Source organism: Mauremys mutica, chromosome 9 (assembly GCF_020497125.1).
Source record: "Mauremys mutica isolate MM-2020 ecotype Southern chromosome 9, ASM2049712v1, whole genome shotgun sequence".
Lineage (NCBI taxonomy): Eukaryota > Metazoa > Chordata > Testudines > Geoemydidae > Mauremys > Mauremys mutica.
The window spans coordinates 72,161,284-72,171,895 of record NC_059080.1 but is presented as its reverse complement, the minus strand read 5'-3'; positions in this window follow the sequence as shown (position 1 = coordinate 72,171,895).

The following is a 10,612-nucleotide window of genomic DNA, read 5'->3' as shown; positions in this document are numbered from 1 at the left end:
TAATTACAAATGCATTTTAATTTTCTTATTGGTTGAAATGTCAAAGACTGCTAAACTAACCTTACTGTTTTTCCCTGCGATCTTTTTCATTTGCCCATTCAATATAAACTCTGGCCAGATCTCGCAATCCTCCATCCAGCCGGTAACTCTTAATACACATCAGCATGTCCAAATGATCTACTTGTAAATGATTCCGTAGTTTGTTTTTTAGAGTGTTCATCAGGGCTTCCCAGAGGATTCAGGGGGCCTGGGCAAAGCAAGGGAGCTGTGGCACTTGTACTCACTCGGCGGTGGTCCCGGTCTTCGGCGGCATTTCGGCGGCGGGGGGCCCTTCAGTCGCTCCGTGTCTTTGGCAGCACTGAAGGGCCCCCTGCCGCCGAAATGCTGCTGAAGACCTGGACCGCCGCCAGGCCTGGGCTCACGGGGCATTTGGGCGGTGGGGGGCCCTTCAGTTGCTCTGCATCTTCGGCAGCACCGAAGGGCGCCCCACCTCCGAAATGCTGGCTGAAGACCCGGACCGCCACCGGGCCAGGGCTCGCGGGGCCCCTGCAGGACCCTGGACAAATTGCCCCACTTGTCCCCTCCCCGGGTGGCGCTGGTGTTCATTAAGCTAAAGCCACGCTCACAGTTTGCACTTGATGCTAGGAATGTTCCTCCACTATCCATCAACTTTGCAAGATCCTGAAACTGTTCGTTCTGGTGAGCAAATGTCACCATATCCAGGAAACTTAAAACCAATTGGCTTTTGATTCTTTCGGCTACTGACTGACTATAACAATCTCTTCAGCAAGAAAGTCTTTGTATTTTGAACATAGGGATCTGACCTGATGAATTACAAAATTGAAGTCACACTTAACTATTGCTGCACAATCAAAAGTGGACCACTCCTGGACTTCATCCTCTGGAAACCTGTCTGCCAAATGTGCACACAAGATGTTTATGAAAGTTATTATGGAACTGGTATCAATTTCATTATTTTCTTCAGAGCTCATATCTAAGAGAGCCTTAACTTTGTCACTCCATAAGACTGACTCTCCAAGGTACTGTCTTCTGATCTTGTTCAGTTTACCTCAGGCAAGGTGAAAGGCTTCAAGAGGTGTAAGGCCCCGTTTCTGGAGCAGCGTGGATAGTGAAGCCAGCTCTGACAAAACATCATTCAAAACTTCTAATGTTATTCGGTATTCCATGGTATTCCGTTTTTTGTGGCAGTATTTAGAAACTGGATCAGTATCTTTGTCTTGCTCAAAATATTCTAGAAGAGGATTATAGTTGTGAATAATTGCTCGAAGTGCAAAGTGCCTAGATAACCAGCACACTTCATTGAGTGCCCTGAAAGCCACTGACTCACATTCAGAAGCATCCACTATTTCCGGAAATTTGTATTTTCTCCTGAATGCCTGACAGAACACCATGTAGACAGTTCTCATTAAGGTTTCGATGTCTCTTATCAGCTTGACCTCTTTCCATGCATCAGAAATCCCCAAGTCTTCCTGGTGTGCAACGCAATGTTGGTGGACTAAGTGTGGAATATCACGTTTCAGCTGAGCTGGCATGCCATTGAGTTTGCCCAACATCACGAAGGCACCATCAGATGTGAACATCACCATTTTCATTAGATCAAGTTGGTGTTTTTTATATAACTCTTTGATTGCAGACACTATTGAAACAGCATCACATTCTTGCAATCGCAATAGTCCACCAAACAAAGTTTTATAATCTGAAGAATTTATGGATCTATGTTTAAAGTAGAGTATCAAGTATCTGGTAATGGATATATTAGTGCTTTCATCAACAGCTAGAGTATGAAACATTGCCGATGCTATTTTGGACAATGCAGTTGATAATTTCAAGAAATTCAAAAGCATAATTTTTACTTCTCCAGCTTGCTGGTATGCGCATATACTTTTCCATATGGTATTAATATCCTGAACAGAAAGCACTGAGCTGTTCATTTTAATAGCCAACACACACTGTCAATAAGTACCTTGATTTCTTCTGGGCTTGAGCGCTTGCGTTCAAGATTAATTTGCCTCCTCTGCTTTTCAGCTGGACTTTCAAGAATCATGCTAAGCAATCCGCTCCGTAAGGAAGGGTTTTTGTTTCTAAGTCTTGTTACACCATCTATATGAGACTTACTTGACAGATGAGGCTTTAAGAAATCCAACTTCCAGACATCGTTCCACATTCTTCCTGTTGAAAATTCTCCTGAAGCTCTGGCATCTCGACGATATACACAAACCACTCTGTTGTCCTCATATGTTAATATTTCACAAAGTTTAACAAGCATTACACTATATGACTTTGGTGTAACCATCTCTATAGTCTCATCCAGCCATCCAGATTTAGATGAAGTCGCTGTTCTTTTACACTTTAGACCTCTAGACAGTGACATTTGGGATTGAAATAGTAGCCATATAATAAAAGTATTAATTTTAAATAAACCAGTCTGGTAAAAAATCAATGTGGTTAACAGCGTGACTTGACAAAAGGGCATACGGGGGATCATTCAGAGCAGGATACCAGAAGTTTGTGCATAGCAAAAAAACGTGGCCAAAAAATACAGGAAAATGGTAAAATATCACAAGTAAATGTATGAAGTCCAATGCCTTTGAAAGATTTCAGTCACCAAAACAACACTTACCTTTGTTCATTTCTGGGAAATCTTTGCAGTTCCTTAGCAACTATGGCCAGGCATTTTGACTTATTTTCACGTACTTGAGTTTGTACACAGCCATATGAACAGACTACAAGGAGATGTGTGGGTCCCGACCATCCCGACATGATCAACATTCCACGTTCGAAATGCTGGTGGGGAGGGCTATGAACAATTCATTGCCCCCCTTTCCCTCCCCCCCCTTGCCAGCTAATAGAATCTGGCTGTGTTGATAGATGGTGGGAGAACAATGTCAAAAGTCACCCATAAATGATATTTTGACTTGGCTCCAATGCAGTATTTTGTTTTTTGTGTGTGTGGTGTTTTGCCATGTGCGTGGGGTTTAGGATCTGTGTGCACGCGCACACACACATAGCTTAGAGGGAACAGTGCTGTCAGCTGCTTCCACAATAGCGTGTTCACACTTGTGGCACTTGCAGCAGTATTTGGAACGGTGCACTCTGGGCAGCTATCCCACAGAGCATCTCTTTCCCTTCTGCCGCTAAGAGCTGTGGGAAGGCAGAGGGGGTTGTGGGGCATCCTGGATCCTGTCCCAATGCCCCGTGATGCATTACTTCGCATCACAGCAATCTCTGTGCTTCTGTCCGCATTTGGCGCCATCTTTCAACGGTTTGTGTATTGCGCACCCTGCCTTTTCAGGCTGCAGGAATGGATCCCGAACTGTTGACCAGTATGCTGCTCACTCTGACCAATACATCATGAGTGGCAGTGGAGTTCATTCATGGAGGTGCTGACCACAATGGAACATTGCTTTTGGGCTCAGGAAACAAGCACTGAGTGGTGGGATTACATTGTGATGCATATCTGGGATGACGAGCAGTGGCTGCAGAACTTTCAGATGAGGAAAGCCACATTCATGGGACTGTGTGATGAGCTCTCCTCAGCCCTGCAGCACAAGGACACAAGAATGAGAGCTGCCCTGCCATTGGAGAAGCGCGTGGCGATTGCACTGTGGAAGCTGGCTACTCCAGACTGCTACCGATTGGTCACTAACCAATTCAGAGTGGGAAAGTTGACTGTTGGACTTGTGTCAACGGAAGTCTGCAGAACCATTAATCGCATCCTGCTCCGAAAGACTGTGACTCTGGGCCACGAGTGATATTGTAGATGGCTTTGCACAAATTGGCTTCCCTAACTGCGTAGGGGCGATAGATGGCACACGTATTCCAATTCTGGCACCAGACCACCTAGCAAATTAATCGCAAGGGGTATTTCTCATTGGTTATCCAGGTGCTTGTGGATCACCATGGGCATTTCATAGACTTTAACGCAGGCTGGCCCGGAAAGGTGCATGACGCACGCATCTTTAGTGTTCTGGGCACTACCAAAATTTCTACAAACCTGATGTCCCTGTGCATCTTTCAGAACACTGGCCTGTTCAGGAAGCTGCAAGCAGGGGCTTTCTTCCCAGACCAGAAGATCACCGTAGGGGAAGTTGAAATGCCCATTACGATCCTGGGAGACCTACCTCTTTATGCTGTGGCTTATGAAGTCATACACGGGTAACTAGACAGCAGCAAGAAACGGTTCAACAACAGGCTGAGCAAGTGCAGCATGACTGTTGAGTGTGCTTTTGGCCATTTAAAAGCCCACTGGTGCTGCCTCTATGGGAAGCTGGACCTGGCTGATGACAATATTCTTATGCTTATAGCCACGTGCTAGGAGGTGATTAGTGCAGACGATGCAATATGTGGGTTTAACATAATTGAATGTTGCTTTGCAGGGCTCTTTTTGCTTTCATTTAATAGAATACAGATTGCTTTCAAACCAGCACAATTCTTTTATTAAAAAACAACAACCAGAGGAGAGAGTCAAACCAAAAACAAACAAAAAAACCCAAACCTCATCAGCAGTGAGGGGGAAGGGAAGGTCCCAGGAGGAGGAGGAGGGGTCCCGGGATGGCTAAAGATTTGTGTTTGTCCAGGGATCATATCCAACCTTCTCCTTTGGAGTACAATGCAGCAGGTACTGGACTTCAGCAGAGCCAAACTGCAGAGGGATGGATTTGAGTGCAATGGGAGTCCGCATTGCTGGACTGTAAGGGGGAAGGAGTGGATTGCCACAGGTATAGATTGGAGCCATGAGGTTGATAAGAGTGTGTTGGTGGTGTATGAGGGGAGCATGGGAAAGAGTTTTTTGTGACAGTGGCTGGGAGGACGGGCGTGGAGCTGCTCGGTTTGAAGAGGTAGTATCACCTGCAGCGTGTCTGCTTGGCACTCCATAATCTTTAAGAGCCACTCTGTGGCTTCATTTTGGCGCGCCACATTCTCCTTTCGGTCCCTCTTCTCGCTGTCCCACCACTCCTTCAATTCCTCTTTCTTGGTGGCGGAGTGCATCATAACATCATGCAGAGAGTCCTCCTTAGTTCTTCTTGGCCGCTTTCTAATTCTGTGCAGCTGCTCAGCTGCCAATAACAAAGAGGGAGGCTGTGCTCCCAAGGTCATATCTGTGAAGTTTAAACATAACGTTTTACAGAAGCAGGATTGTTTGCAACACAGAGAACACTGATTCAGTGATTTAAAACACAGCCAGTATTCACATACCTGTCACTAACTGGCTGACCCCAGGCAAGCACACATGAGCCACAAGACCCCCAAAATGGTGAGTAGCCACAGGGGCAGGGGAAATCACTCTTCCTGGACCCTACTGTATACTGGGCATGTGGCTCTTGGGGAGAGCCAGAACTGTAGAGGCGGCCTTATAATTATTCCTGTCCCCACATTTTCCACAGGCTGTGTTCATTATGGAAGGTATCTCGCTGCAGAGAGTGAGCAGGGAATCAAGGGAGGGTCTTCTCCAAGCCTGCAGTTTCTGCCCTGGCCCCCAGGCGGCTCACCTGTGTGCAGCAATGGTTCCCCCTCCCCCTTGGTGACAGCACACTGGCATGGGAAAGTCAGCGTTAATGTGGCAAGCAACAAAGCAGCTCTGCCGAAGAACCTGTGGCAGCAGATTGCCCAGTATCTCCACGAGAGTTTCCTAGAGATCTGAGGGAGATTCCCATGAAGTGAGGGAGGAAGTGGGAGCTAGAGGGTTCCTGGCAGCTGCAGTTCCCAGCATGTCCTGTGGGAAGGAGACATGCAGGAAACGCCGTCCAAGCCTTGGAGCCAGCCTCAAGCTGTTTCTCCCTCTGGGTCCCTGGGCTCTGGGGAGGACAGGTCTCTGGGCTGCGAGGGCAGGGGGAGCAGCAGGAGTGCAGGTATCTGGGCTGGGGGAACCTGCAGCTGGGCTCAGGGTGGGAAGGGGGTTTGGGTATATTGGCTGGGGGAGGCACTGTGGCTGGGCTCTGGGGAGGATGGGTTGTGAGTGTCTGGCCCTCCGGTTGGGCTTGTGGGGGGGAATGAGGCAGAGAAACTGGAACTGGGTTGTCATAGGGAGATTCTTTAACTTGCTACTCCTGGAGAAATTTTTGTGTGTCTGTCTGTATTGTTACAGACATCCTTGCTGATAGGTATTTTGAAATAAATTACCAAAATAATTGAAACTGGCGTGATTATGTAGTGTTATTTTGACAAATAAAATGTGCAGAATTTTAAAATACTGTGCGCAGAATTTTTAATTTTTTGGTGCAGAATGCCCCTCGGAGTAAAATATACAACAGTAGCCTTCAGGCAGCAAGTGTTTTTTAAATGACTACACATAGTCTCTTTGAGGTACAAAAGGAATATATAACGAGTATATAATGTCTTTAAGATAAATTCTTAATATATTAAGGTAATGAAAACCATTTGGTAATTCTTAAGGTAAATTGTTAATACACTGAAGAGCATCCTAAGGATACTTGAACACAAGCAGTGATTTTAGGGGCTGTTAAAGTTATATAGTTAGCTATCACACAAACTATACACAAACCATTATGCCTTAAACAATAACCTAAAGTATGAATCAATATCAGCTTCTTTATACGAGACAAAACATTGGGTAACTAGTAGGCCATATAAGTTGGCCAAGGTGTGTCTCTGTGGGCTGCTTTAAGGAATTCCAAAATAGACCAGCCCTTTGCCTAAGAAGGAGATTTTAGCTTAAATTAAATGGTTCTGAGACTGATTAAAAATAAAAGTAAGCAAGTAGTTACTTAGAGGGATTTTGGGAATCTAATTTTACCACAATCCAAAAACTCATTGGTCCAGGAAGTTTGTCATCTTCTGGTTTGGCCTCAGGTTTGATGACTCCCAGCGTGGAGAAGAGGGGAAATTACAACAAGTCGGGTTGATTCATAGCACTGCTCTTCGGCTTGTGGTTTTGGGTTCAGAATGCATGAATGAAAAGGTGATAAAACAGCTCCAGGCAGTTTATAAAGGATTAAATCAGGATAACATCTCAGGGTCTCCCAGCTTCTTAGCTTGGCCCCCCACTCAACAGTACATTCAGCAGCTTAGTTGTGCTGCAGTCTCTCGAGTTTCTGAAATTTAGATTTGTATGCACCTACTGATTCCCAGATTGGAGAAGTGGATAGTGCCAGCTCAGGTTGACTTACAGCTCTTCTTACATTTAAGACCTCTGCTGGTTCAGCTAGACAGCATCTTGTCTAAAGGGTTGTTTGGTTTTTTTCCTGATTTTTTGATCTGTGTTTGGGAGGCAAGGACAACTCTCTTAATGGTTGGTCTGACGACCGGACCCATTTTGCAGGTAATCAGTTCTTGGGTCTCTGCATTCCCTCCAGTTTCCAGTAGATGGGGATGATGTATTAAAATGCTGCTTAGGCTATGTTTACACAGCCCTGCAGTTCAGACTACCTGGGCCTGAATTGCAGCATGCGCTAGTATGCTGTGCTGTCACTTCACCAGGTGGATGCTGCTGGCATGAACTAAAAGGTACCCACCTTGCGTTACTACAGTCCCATTTGAAAGATGACTATGTTAATGCAAACTAGGAAGAAGAAGAAAAGAAGATGGTGGACCTGTCCGTTACTTCCCTTATAAACTTTAGCCCAGTGGTTAGGTATGTGGGAAACGGGAGTTAAATTTGGCTGAAACTGGTGAATTCATGTCAAAACTGAGACTTGTTTCAGGTCAACTGAAACTGCATTTTTCAACAAATACACTATTTGTGTGTATTTTTTCACGCAGCTCTACTAATCAGAAGAGAAAATTTAACTGATATGATAGTGAGGGAACAGTTATCCCTTATTAATCACAAAACTGATGGCCTATTTCATTTTTTTTGCATGTTATGCCTTTTCATAGTTACAGAAGACAATATCACACTGAAAACTCTAGTAGCTATGTTCTCTTTAAGGAGTTAAACTACAACAAAAAAGCTTCAGAAACTATCTGATTTATTATCTTAATAGAAGAGCCAACACATTTTCTAGAAGAACTATGACAAAACAAACAGGAAGATAGTGTAAGGTAACAAAAATGTTAAGATTTATAGAGGTTCCCATATAGTATAACTGGATAGCCAATCAGCTGGAGAAAAAAAAATGATTTAAGTATATCAAAAGCAGGAAGCCTGTAAGAAAGCTGGTGGGTCAGCTGGACTTGCAGGGAGTAAAGGCAATAATTAAGCAGAACAAGAACATTGCAAAGAAGTTAAATGATTTCTATGCATCATCTTTCACAACAGAGCATGTTGTAGATATGCCTACCCTAGCCCTATTCAATTCTGGTTATAAAAATGAAGCATTCTCATGGAAAAAGAAGGTACTAGAATATTAATAAATTAAAAAGCAGGAACAGCTAGTATTCATCCAAGAATTTTGACGAGATATAAGAATGAAGCGAGTGAGCTGCTATAAAAAACATAGTCTCCTTAAAGTCATTTGCTATACTGGGGGGAAAACATTGGACACAGATGCTGAAAAGGCACTGGGATGATTCTGGAAATACAGATGTGGGGGCAATACTCAATACCAGAAAAACTGGTGTGAGAGGAAGAAACCTGTGTCGCTTCTGTATAATACAAACAACTCCTCCCCCTCACAATGTCTCTCCAATCTACTGGAATTCTTTAAGCATGTAATTAAAACAGTAGATAAAGGTGAACTGTTTGGTTTATTTAGAATTTGTGAAAAGATTTTTTTAAAACTGTCTTACAAGAGTATATTAAAGAAAATACGTATTCATAGGTAGGGCCCTATCAAATTCATGGCTATGAAAACACGTTACGGACCATGAAATCTGGTCTCCCACTGTGAAATCTGATCTTTTGTGCGCTTTTCACCTATACTATATAGATTTCACAGGGGAGACCAGTGTTTCTTATATTGTGGGTCCTGACCCAAAAGGGAGTTGTGGGGGGGGTGGGGGGTGGGAGGAGAGAAGGGGGAATCCACAAGGTTATTTTAGGGGGTCATGTTATTGCCACACTTACTTCTGTACTTCCTTCAGAGCTGGGTGGCCAGGGAGAGGTGACTGTTGTCCTGGGCATCCAGCTCTGAAGGCAGCGCACTGCCAGCAGCAGTGCAGAAGTACCATGCCATTGCCACCCTTCCTTCTGTGCTGTTGCCTTCAGAGCTGGACGGCTGGACAGTGGTGGCTGCTTACTGAGGGCCAGTTCTGCAGGCAGCAGCACAGACGTAAGGGTGGCAATACCATACCATGCCATTCCTCCTCCTGCGCTGTTGCCATCAGCAGCAGTGCAGAAGTAACAGTAGCAGTACCGCAACACCCCCACATAACCTTGCGACCTCCCCCACAACTCCTTTTTGGTTCAGGACCCCTACAATTACAACACAATAACATTTCAGATTTAAAGAGCTGAAATCATGAAATTTACGATTTAAAAAATCCTATAACCATGAAATTGACCAAAATGGATGGTGAATTTGGTAGGGCCCTATTCATAGGATATGAATTAAACTACTGTCATAGATTAGAAACAGACTAAAATACAGAAGACAAAGAGTAGGAACAAATAGTCAGTTTGAGCATAGCAAGAAGTTAACACTAGGGCACGCCCCAGAATTATGATTTAATGTTTACTGTATTTACAGCTAATTTATGAAAAGCGTGCAGATGACACACAGTTATTTGGTTATTCAAGACTAAAGATGACTGCAAGTAAATTCAGAAGGCCCTATTAAAGCTAGGTGAATGGGAGCATAATGGAAGATGAAATTCAGTGCTGCTAATTATAAGGTAATGCACACTGGAAGGAATAAATTACTTACACATGTGGGGCTGTACGGCAGTTGTTGTAAGTAGAGGGGCCTATGACAACTTATAACAGCAAAAGATCTATCCCTCTAAATCAGTTGTAAGCAGAACTACCTTTGTGACAGTGTGGACTACTGAGTGAAAATGTTTTCTCAATGCACAGCTGAAGCCAAAAAAGGAAAAAATATATAAAAAAAGGATTGGGGGGGATAGAAAATAATACTGACAATGTCACAATGCCATTATATAAATCAGTAGTTACATCCTCTCTTGGAAGACTGTATTAACTTCTGGTCATTCTGCTTAAAAGTTTTAGCAGAAATACAAGGAGTCCAGAGATGGGCAACAAAAATGAATTAGCAATATGGAAAAACTTCCATATGAAGACAGATTGAAAAGAGTGGAAATATTTAATTTGGAGAAGAGCTAGATAAGAGGGGACATGCTAGAAGTACACCAAGTAATAAAGATAGGGTAAATCAGGTGGTCCCACTTACTTTTGCATTATGAGAAAGGTTAAGAGATCATTCAATAAAGTTTAAAGGCAATAAATTTGAAATTACAAAATAATGTTTTCATAAAGTGCATAATTAGCCTTTAGAATGTATTGCCACAATAAACTCTGCCCTCAATAACATACACTTTAAAAATAACTAGACAATTATATAAATGAGAACATCCATAGTGTTATTATGTTAAAACAATTTAATAAAGGATATAAATCCTTATGCTTCAGGGCATATACCAGAGGTTAGAAAGAAACTTCCTTTAGAGACTGGACATTGCATAAGTACTCACTATGGAATTTCTTCTTTCTCCAGCTGATGCATTTGGTACTGGT